This window comes from Abramis brama, assembly GCF_963993115.1.
Source record: "Abramis brama genome assembly, chromosome: 11".
In the NCBI taxonomy this organism is placed as follows: domain Eukaryota; kingdom Metazoa; phylum Chordata; class Actinopteri; order Cypriniformes; family Leuciscidae; genus Abramis; species Abramis brama.
Window position 1 is genome coordinate 27,262,101 of NC_139973.1, and position 9,720 is coordinate 27,271,820.

Here is a 9,720-nt window from a genome sequence, read left to right on the forward strand (position 1 = left end):
CGTCCGCATGGACAGCTTAACGCAATGCTCACAGTCAGCTCCCTCGAGAACTGACTGGGCATGCTCCACTCCCAAACAAGCAACACAAAGCTGATGTGTGTCACTACCCGTGATGTAACGAGGGCAGGGGACAACACATTGCTTAAAATCTTGCTTGCTCGCCATCATATATATATATATATATTGTGTGTGCTTGAACTGTGACAGACAACAGTAAATAGACAAGGACAGATATACAGAGAGCGCTTGCTGAAGGCACAGAAGCTAACGCGATCTGTGTCAGCGGGGCTGCCTTATAGTTTCCTGGTCGATGACGTCACCCGCCTATGACGTCTCGTCTTTCCATTGGACTGATTATACACGTGCTTCACGACGCAATCACGCAGGGCGTTCCCACCGCGTCTCAAACGCAGCTCGAGTTCCCTTGAAAGGGAACTAAAACTTCTCTAGGGTACACTTGTTAACACATCAGCTATTGTTAACTTTCCAAATGACCAACACTTCACACTTAACCTCCCTGCCTACAAGATCAGAGAATAAACCAAATATTAGCGATGATGCTAAACGTCCCTGATAAAGCTGAGGATAAACCTTCACTAACTTTTACAGAGATTAAACCTTCTCTAGCAATGTAGAGGATAATGCAATTTCATCTCTTAAAATTTTTTTTTTTTAGAGGATAAACCAAAATATTAGCACTAATGCTAAATCTTCCCTTTAAAGCAGAGGATAAACCTTCACTAACTTTATAGAGGATAAACCTTCTCTAGCAATGTAGAGGATAATGCAATTTCATCTCTAAAAAAAACTTTTTAGAGGATAAACTTAGTTAACAAAACACTGCAGCTGTCTGTTTAACTCTTCTCTGACGGCGCAGAGTCTTTAAAGGTTCTTCTGAATAGAGTAGCACTCACCAACCCTTGGTTGTAAAGGAAGATTCAGTCTGGAAATCTTTGTTCAGCTGGAAGTTTCGCTCTGGATTCCAAAAGATGCAGTCTGGAAAGCAGATCTTTGTTTGAGCTTGAAGTTTTCAATCTGGAGGAAGCTGGAAAGATTCAGTCTGGCAATCTTTGTTTAGCTGGAAGTTTCGCTCTGGATTCCAAAAGATGCAGTCTGGAAAGCAGATCTTTTGTTGAGCTTGCTGTTTCAATCTGGATTCAGGTGAAGAAGCTGGAACTCTATCCGGGTCACGGCACCAAATTGTTGTAAACTCAGAATCGAAGACCAGGAGACTTTTGGGATCACGTTGAAGAAGTTATTATTTATTGAGGACTTCGCGTTGACGTGGCTGCAGTTCTTCAAAAGTCTGACTAAGTGGACGTTCTCATACAGTTTATATACATTTAGGGGCAGATACCAAAACTTTGTGATGAGACAGGTTTAGGAACCTGTTTTAGACTGAGAGTGCTGCCCATCCTAATTCACTCAGCATATCTATTCAAATGCTGAGACCCGAGTACAGGACTGGCAGGACTCTCTTGCTAAAACACAAGCTCCAAAAGCCATTAAGAGTTTCAGTAAAACAGGACTGACCGGAGTCTTTTGCTAGAAAACTCTGATAATAATAATTTATACCTAACCTTAACATGCTAAATTCAATGTAAACCTAAATTAAACATTTTAATAAATTTGTAATACAACACAGGCCAGCGCTGCTCCAGCAGTCTCTCCAGCATAAAGTAAGTGCTATTGATGACATGAACAACTGCTTTAATGTTGTCTACGGAAATGTTGAATTTTGTGACAACTGTTGGGGTGCCAATCGAGGAAATGACTTCTCAAAGATCTCAGATGCCAGAAAGATTAAACTTTATTTCACAAGCAAAGTCTGAACGCCCTTCTGCAGAAAGACGCTCCTGTTCTGTGGCTAGCTTCCTACATATATACCTGAATCCTTACCCCAAAGATGGTAATACATGAGGGTAATACATTCTATAGGTATTTTGAGAAATAGTTTTGTACCATGTGACATTACTGAAATAGAATTCTCTGCTGCATCAACACAGCTCTCAGTTTTCAAAGTCAATACAAATACACTTCAGAAAGGATATAATAGTGTACACATCTATAGTTAAATTACTTATTTTCTAAATAATAAAATCTTCAACATTCCCCTCTCTGGGGCTTACTTAAGCCCCACTTTCATTTTCCTTTTCCAGAGTGTAGTTTCAAAATTCAGTCCCCTCAGTTACACTACCTTAATGACTAAATTAAGTCACTCATTCTTATTTTCAATGACTGAAATTATGCCCCCACACTCTGGAGGAGCAATCGAGACAAACATCTTTCTCCATACATCTTTCTTTCTTTCAGTTGTTTTTCTTTCTTTTTCTTTTAATGGAGAAAGTAAAAGACTCGAATCCTCCCTAATCAAAATCAAACATTTTTATAAGCGTGAGCGTGTATTTTGTTCAGCCTTGCCTGTGGTTGTCACAGTTATGTAGAACACATCAAACATCAAACCATGCATTATTGTAACGATCACCAGCTGGAGTGCCTCTGAGAGTCACCAGAGGGCACTCCACACCAGAATATTAACCATCACAAACTCAACATCCCATCATGCCGCTTACCTGGGACTGATTGCACATACACCTGCAGCTCATCAGCACTCATCTCATACACCTGCAGCTCATTCACATACACCCATATAAACCTCTGTCACTCTTCAGTTCACTGCAATGTATTGCATTGCCCCGGCGTACAATTTCTGAGCGTTTTCCCTGTGTTTGCTGAACTGTTACTGACCTTGGATTGTTTATACCGACTTCTGATTCTTCTGCTGCCTGTCTTGACCCTGATTGTTCATTGGACTGTGATTCCTGCCGCCTGCCTCGACCCTTGCCTGTTATCTGTTTCTGCTCTGAGATTATCTCCGTTGTTCTGTCTGCCCCTGATTTACCCTGCCAGTTGATTATTCTAATAAAACTGCAAATGGATTCTTCTGCGTCCTCCAATTCATAACAGAATACTTCGCCACTTCAGATCCAGCAGCTGAGAAAGAACCGAGACCCACCATGGACCCACTAATCAGTCTCTTCCGCCTCAGCCAAGGTAACCGATCAATAGAGGAATATGTTGACGAATTTTGTGAGCTCTGCCATGGGGTAGACTTGGATGATGCAGTCTTAAAGGATAGTTTCCGATATGGGCTTGAGGACATGTTAAATTATTTCATGCCTGACAACACCCCTCAATGGACTTTATGTCAATATATTGAATTCGCCCTGAGGATAAGCGGCTCATCCTCTTCTGTGGGCCCTGTGGATGAGGGTTCCCATGAACTTATCACACCCGTTGAACCAGAGTTCTGCTACACCTCAACTGATTCCCCGGACTCTCGTTACATCTTAGCAGAATTCCCCGAGCCCTCTACTGCTGAGGGGGCATTTCCAGAGACCGTGCCTGTCATGTCTGCCGATCCAGAGACACTTCACGTCACTTCTGCCGATCCAGAGACTGTTCACGTCACTTCTGCTGATCCAGAGACTGTTCACGTCACTTCTGCCGATCCAGAGACTGTTCCCGTCACGCCAACCATCAAGCTAGTCACCGGATCGGTCTATTATCGTCCAGGACTGGTATCCAGTGTGGCCGATTCCCCGCTGAGGTCAGTACGTGTTGCCATAAGGGCCATCGTGCATGAGTCTCGTCCCGCCGAGACTATCCTGCATAAATCATGTTTCGCCGAGACCTTCCTGCCTGAGTATCTTCCTGCCGAGCCTGCACTTCACGCCAGTCCAGCCGAGCCTGAACTTCACGCCAGTCCAGCCGAGACTGAGAGCGGCATGCCCGCCAAGCCTGAGACTGAGAGCGTCATACCCCCTGAGCCAGAGCCAAAGCCCTCTTTGCAGCTGGTCCTGCCCAGCCCAAAGCTTCCGTCTCCGCTGGTCTCATCCAGCCCAAGGCCTCTTTCGCCGCTGGTTCCGTCCAGTCCAGAGCTGTCTTCGCCGCTGGTCCCATCCAGCCCAGAGCTTCTCGTCAGTCCTGTCGAGCCAGTGTCTCCAGACAAGATGGCCGCCGCCGAGCCAGTGTCTCCGGACAAGATGGCCGCCGCCAAACCAGTGTCTCAGGACAAGATGGTCTCCGCCGAGCCAGTGTCTCCGGACAAGATGGCCACCGCCGAACCAGTGTCTCAGGACAAGATGGTCTCCGCCGAGCCAGTGTCTCCGGACAAGATGGCCGCCGCCGAACCAGTGTCTCCGGACAAGATGGCCTCCGCCGAGCCAGTGTCTCTGGACAAGATGGCCGTCGCCGAGCCAGTGTCTTCGGACGAGATGGCCACTGCCACGTCGCCTGAGCCCTCAGCAGAGATGGCCGCCGACACACCTGAACCTGAGCCCTCAGCAGAGATGGCCGCCGACACGCCTGAACCTGAGGCCTCAGCAGAGATAGCCGCTGCCACTGTGTCTGTCCCTGTCCCTGAGCCGGTGTCTGTCCCTGTCCCTGAGCCGGTGTCTGTCCCTGTTCCTGAGCCGGTGTCTGTTCCTGTGCCATGGCCGCCTGAAAGGTCGTCTCTGCCTTGGCCGCCTGAAGGGTCGTCTCCTCCCTGGCCTCCTGAACCGTCTGCTCCACCCTGGCCTCCTGAAGGGTCGTCTCCTCCCTGGCCGCCTGAAGGGTCGTTTCCTCCCTGGTTGCCTGCACTGCCTGCTCCTCCCTGGTTGCCTGCACTGCCTGCTCCTCCCTGGTCGCCTGCACTGCCTGCTCCTCCCTGGTCGCCTGCACTGCCTGCTCCTCCCTGGTTGCCTGCACAGCCTGATCCGCCCTGGTCGCCTGCTCAGCCTGATCCGCCCTGGTCGCCTGCACAGCCGCTCCACCCTGGCCATCCGTTCTGCCGCAGTCTGCAGGTCCTTTTCTGCTCCACGGACCTGGTCCTCCATCCCGCCCCTGGATCCGCCTCCGCTCCACCTCCCTCCTGGACTGTTTTTGGAGCGTCTGGAAGCCGCTCTTTGGGGGTGTTTATGTAACGATCACCAGCTGGAGTGTCTCTGAGAGTCACCAGAGGGCACTCCACACCAGAATATTAACCATCACAAACTCAACATCCCATCATGCCGCTTACCTGGGACTGATTGCACATACATCTGCAGCTCATCAGCACTCATCTCATACACCTGCAGCTCATTCACATACACCCATATAAACCTCTGTCACTCTTCAGTTCACTGCGAAGTATTGCATTGCCCCGGCGTACAATTTCTGAGCGTTTTCCCTGTGTTTGCTGAACTGTTACTGACCTTGGATTGTTTATACCGACTTCTGATTCTTCTGTTGCCTGTCTTGACCCGGATTGTTCATTGGACTGTGATTCCTGCCGCCTGCCTCGACCCTTGCCTGTTATCTGTTTCTGCTCTGAGATTATCTCCGTTGTTCTGTCTGCCCCTGATTTACCCTGCCTGTTGATTATTCTAATAAAGCTGCAAATGGATTCTTCTGCGTCCTCCAATTCATAACAATTATACTATCCAAAGTTTTTTCTTGAGGTGTAGACTTTCTCTTCGACCCAGACACTTTGCGCATCGTAGAGGGTCACCCTTTTTGGGCCAGAGGTTAGGCTAGCACATACACCCAGGGTCTGGCTCATCAATCATCTTCTTCTTCATTTGAGGTACTTGAATCATTGTCCAATGCTTGCAAAATCCAATTTGTTTTTTCAGGGCAATCCTGACACTTTAGCACCTCCATTTGCTTAACCGTGGTTTTAACTACAAGCGATCGTAATATTGGAAGTACACAACAGAATAATAATCCTCCTATTAATATTGCAACTCCTAAGAACATTCCTAATTTTGCAAACCATGCTCCTATTGCACCAAAGTTTAAATCAAACCAGTCCCACATTTGGCTATCTCTTCCTGCATTTGCTTTAACTTCTGCCCTTAATCCTTTTATCTTAAGCATAGCTTCAGTAAATTTTCCTTCTGGAGCGGTATTATTTGGTATAAAAGTACAGCACTGATCTCCAAACATAACGCATACACCTCCTTTGTCTGCCAATAACCAATTAAGGGCTTGTCTATTTTGCCATGTCATTTTACTTGTTTCATGTAACTGTTCTCCTAATGCAGATAATGCATCATCAGTGTAATTAATAAATCTCTGCTGATTATAGTAAATATAATTGATCCATTCAACATTTTTGTTTTGCGTGATCCATATAAATATTGATTCAAACCCTGATTTAACTTCATCTCTAGCTTTAAATTCATTAGGGATACCTCTAGGTTGACCTATTGAATCTAAACTTACATTAGGATCTGGTTGATAAGCTCTCTTACTTCTGTTCTTGTCTTCCTTTACACTTTCTGTTTCCCACTGTGCATAGTAATTTCTTGAATTAATCTTACCCTAGCACATATTCCTTTCCATTTTAGCGGCAAGGATGCTAGAAACCGTCCTTTTCCACAAGCCCAAAAGAAATCTGCTACTACCAATGTTTGATCTTCATATAGCTCTATTGATGGTAATGCTATAGTTTGGTTTTTACATTCTTGCTCTGGATTTATCTTTTTTCCTTTTCTTGTTCCTAGAGCTTGAATTTCTGGAGCTCTTACAGGTATATTTGAATGCCAAGCATTTGTTTTGTCTAGGTTCCATATCGTATCACACTTTCCATCAAATTCTCCTAAATTATGAATTCCTGTAGACTTATTAAAGCACTCATATTCTTGGCTGTAGTCTATACTGTAACATTTTGGGATTTCTACTTTTCCTTTTTCTATTTTAATATTTGAATTTATATCCCAAAATTGACACCAGGTTCCCCAATGTGGTCTATTAAATTGTTCATGCAATACAGAATTTCCTGAAAAAGCTAAGCACTCAGCTGAGCAGTAAGGTCTAAAATAGTCATTTGTATGACAAAAGTGACTATTAAACTCTGCACATTTTACGTAGTCATGTGGATTTGGAACTACTATTACCTTATTCAAGGGGGATTTGGAACACATTAAGCAATTGCTCATGCCTATTTCTCTTGCTGTAAATGTTGCCCATTTATACCAATCATTATTTTGCGCTGTTTCCCATAAAATATCTCCTTCATTACCTCCCTCAATGTTTTCATCGTCAATATTTCTACGTTGTTTTGATCAATCACTTCTTGTTCTGTTGTGGTTATTAAGTTGTCACTAGTTGTTGAGTTGTCACTAGTTGTTGAGGGCTGAGAAGTCAATTGTAGGAAAGTCTGGGTGGTGTTGTCTATAGTTTGAATTTGAAAGGAGGTTTGGGTGCTGATGCTTAAAGCTTGAGCTTGCAGTATCGGATACAGTAAGCATGTGAGGATCATTATCAGACGCATTATCGGACTCATTTCTTTCAGTCTGATGATTTTCTCTGCCTTGCTCACCGACTTGCTGTTCTGAGCTTTCAATATTCTGCACCCTTTCGTCCTGTCCCTCCGTTTCACGTGTATTTTCTTCTCTTTCCTGTCTTTGTCTTGGAACTCTTGTGCAGTGGTTCAGATGATACCAGGTGGTCTTTCCTTCCACCTGGACTGCTGTCGGAGTAGCTGTTACTACTTTGTAGCGACCCTCTCTCCTAGGCTCGTTCCACTTTCTCCTGAACACCCTCAGATACACTAGATCACCTGGAACCACAGGTGTCTCTATCTCCTCACTGGGATGCTTTCTCGATTCCTGTAAATATATAGCTTTATGTATTGCAGTTAGTTTTTTCATATAAGATCTTAATTCCAGTTGCAATTGTTCCAACGGCGGTCCTTTGTAGGGACCTCTGCAATACGGAACAGGCATGGGTCGACCTGTAAGCATCTCATGCGGTGTTAAATGAGTAATTCTATTAGTTTGCATGCGATAGCTCATTAGTGCAATTGGTAAAGCATCAACCCAATTAAGTTTAGTACTTTCACATATTTTATTGAGTTTGGTCTTGAGGGTACCATTAATTTTCTCAACTATACCTTGTGATTGAGGCCTATAAACGCAGCCTAATCTTTGTTTTATTCTTAATTGCTGCAATACTTGTTTTACAGTCTTTTGAATGAATGCTGACCCATTATCAGAACTTATTTCTGATGGTATTCCAAATCTTGGGATTACTTCTCTTGTCAAAAATTTAATCACTGTTCCGGATCCCTCATCTGCTGATGGTATTGCCTCTACCCATCTACTAAATCTATCTATTATCACAAGCATGTACCTTTTGCCTTGTACTCGCTTTATCATGTCCACATAATCCATTACCAAGTGTCTGAATGGTCCTTCTGGTACTGGTATGTGGCCTATTGGTGTCGCTGTTCCTTTCCTAACATTGTTTTTGGCACAAATTTCACATGTGGACAGAAAATTGTCTACCATTGCATACAAATATGGAGACCAATATCCCTGCTGTTTAATCTTCCTAATTACTTCCCCTCTCGCGCAATGGTCAAAACCATGCGCATCTGCCATGAGAATATTTAACAATGCAGTTGGTGCAACAATCTGTCCTTCATGTGATCGCCAAATATCTTCTTCATCTTTTTTTGCCCCTCTCTGACACCACATAGAGTGTTCATAAGGGCCTGCTTCTTGTTGAATTCGAACAATATCTTCCAATTGAGGTTGTGGTTCTATAAGAACTAATGGATTTAATATTGCTACTTGACATCCTGATGCTTTTTTAGCTTCTAAATCTGCTATGTTGTTACCTTTAATGACAAAGTAATTTCCTTTTTTATGAGCCTGGCATTTGATGATTGCCAATCGTTTTGGTAGCATCATAGCAGAAATTAATTGTCCTATTTGTTCTGCATGTTGGATGGGAGTTCCATCACTCTTTTTGAAACCTCTCTGTTTCCATACTGCACCAAACAAATGACACACACCATGAGCATATGCTGAATCTGTAAAAATATTTGCTGTCAGTCCCTTTGCTAATTGACACGCAGTTGTGAGAGCTTTTAATTCTGCTAACTGAGCAGAGCAAGGCTGTACACAATGTTGGGATATTACTGGTACAAATTCATCTTTGTCTTTTCTTACAACACTGAATATCCTGTATGATTTCTAGTTTTAATCTTTAAAACTAGAACCATCTACAAAGTAAATTACTTCTACTTCAGTTATTGGTGTAGATTCAAGATCTGGTCTTAATCTGGTGAATGCCAATGAATTGGCCCCACAATCATGTTGCTCTCCTTCATAATCCAAAGGAATAAACTCTGCTGGATTCACTGTATCACATCGTTTAATGGTAACATCTGGATACGTAAGCAGTGATGAATATGCTAGAATACGAGCTTGAGTTAACACAAATTTTCCTTGTTCGATTAATTCTACAATCTTATGGTGCACATAAATAGTTAATGGGTACCCCATAGTTATTGTAGATGCTTTTTCATATGCATAGTACACTGCTGCAAGGCCTTGTTGGTAGCATGGTGGGTAGCCTTGAGCTACATTGTCCAGCTTGGTGCTATAATAAGCTATAGGCTGTTTTTTTCCTGCCACTGCAAGTCTCTTGCATCAGAACAGCTGAGGCATAGCCATCAGTCCTGTTTGATACATATAAATGAAATTGTTTAGTATAATCAGGATTTGCAATTACAGGTGCCCTTTGTAATTCCTTTTTTATAGATTCAAATGCTATCATAGCATCTGCATTCCATTTCAATTGATTATTTAAACTTTGTAGTCCTGCTTGTTTCATGATTTCTCTCAATGGAGCTGTTTTTATTGCATAATCTTGTATCCAATCAGCACTGAAGCCAGTCATTCC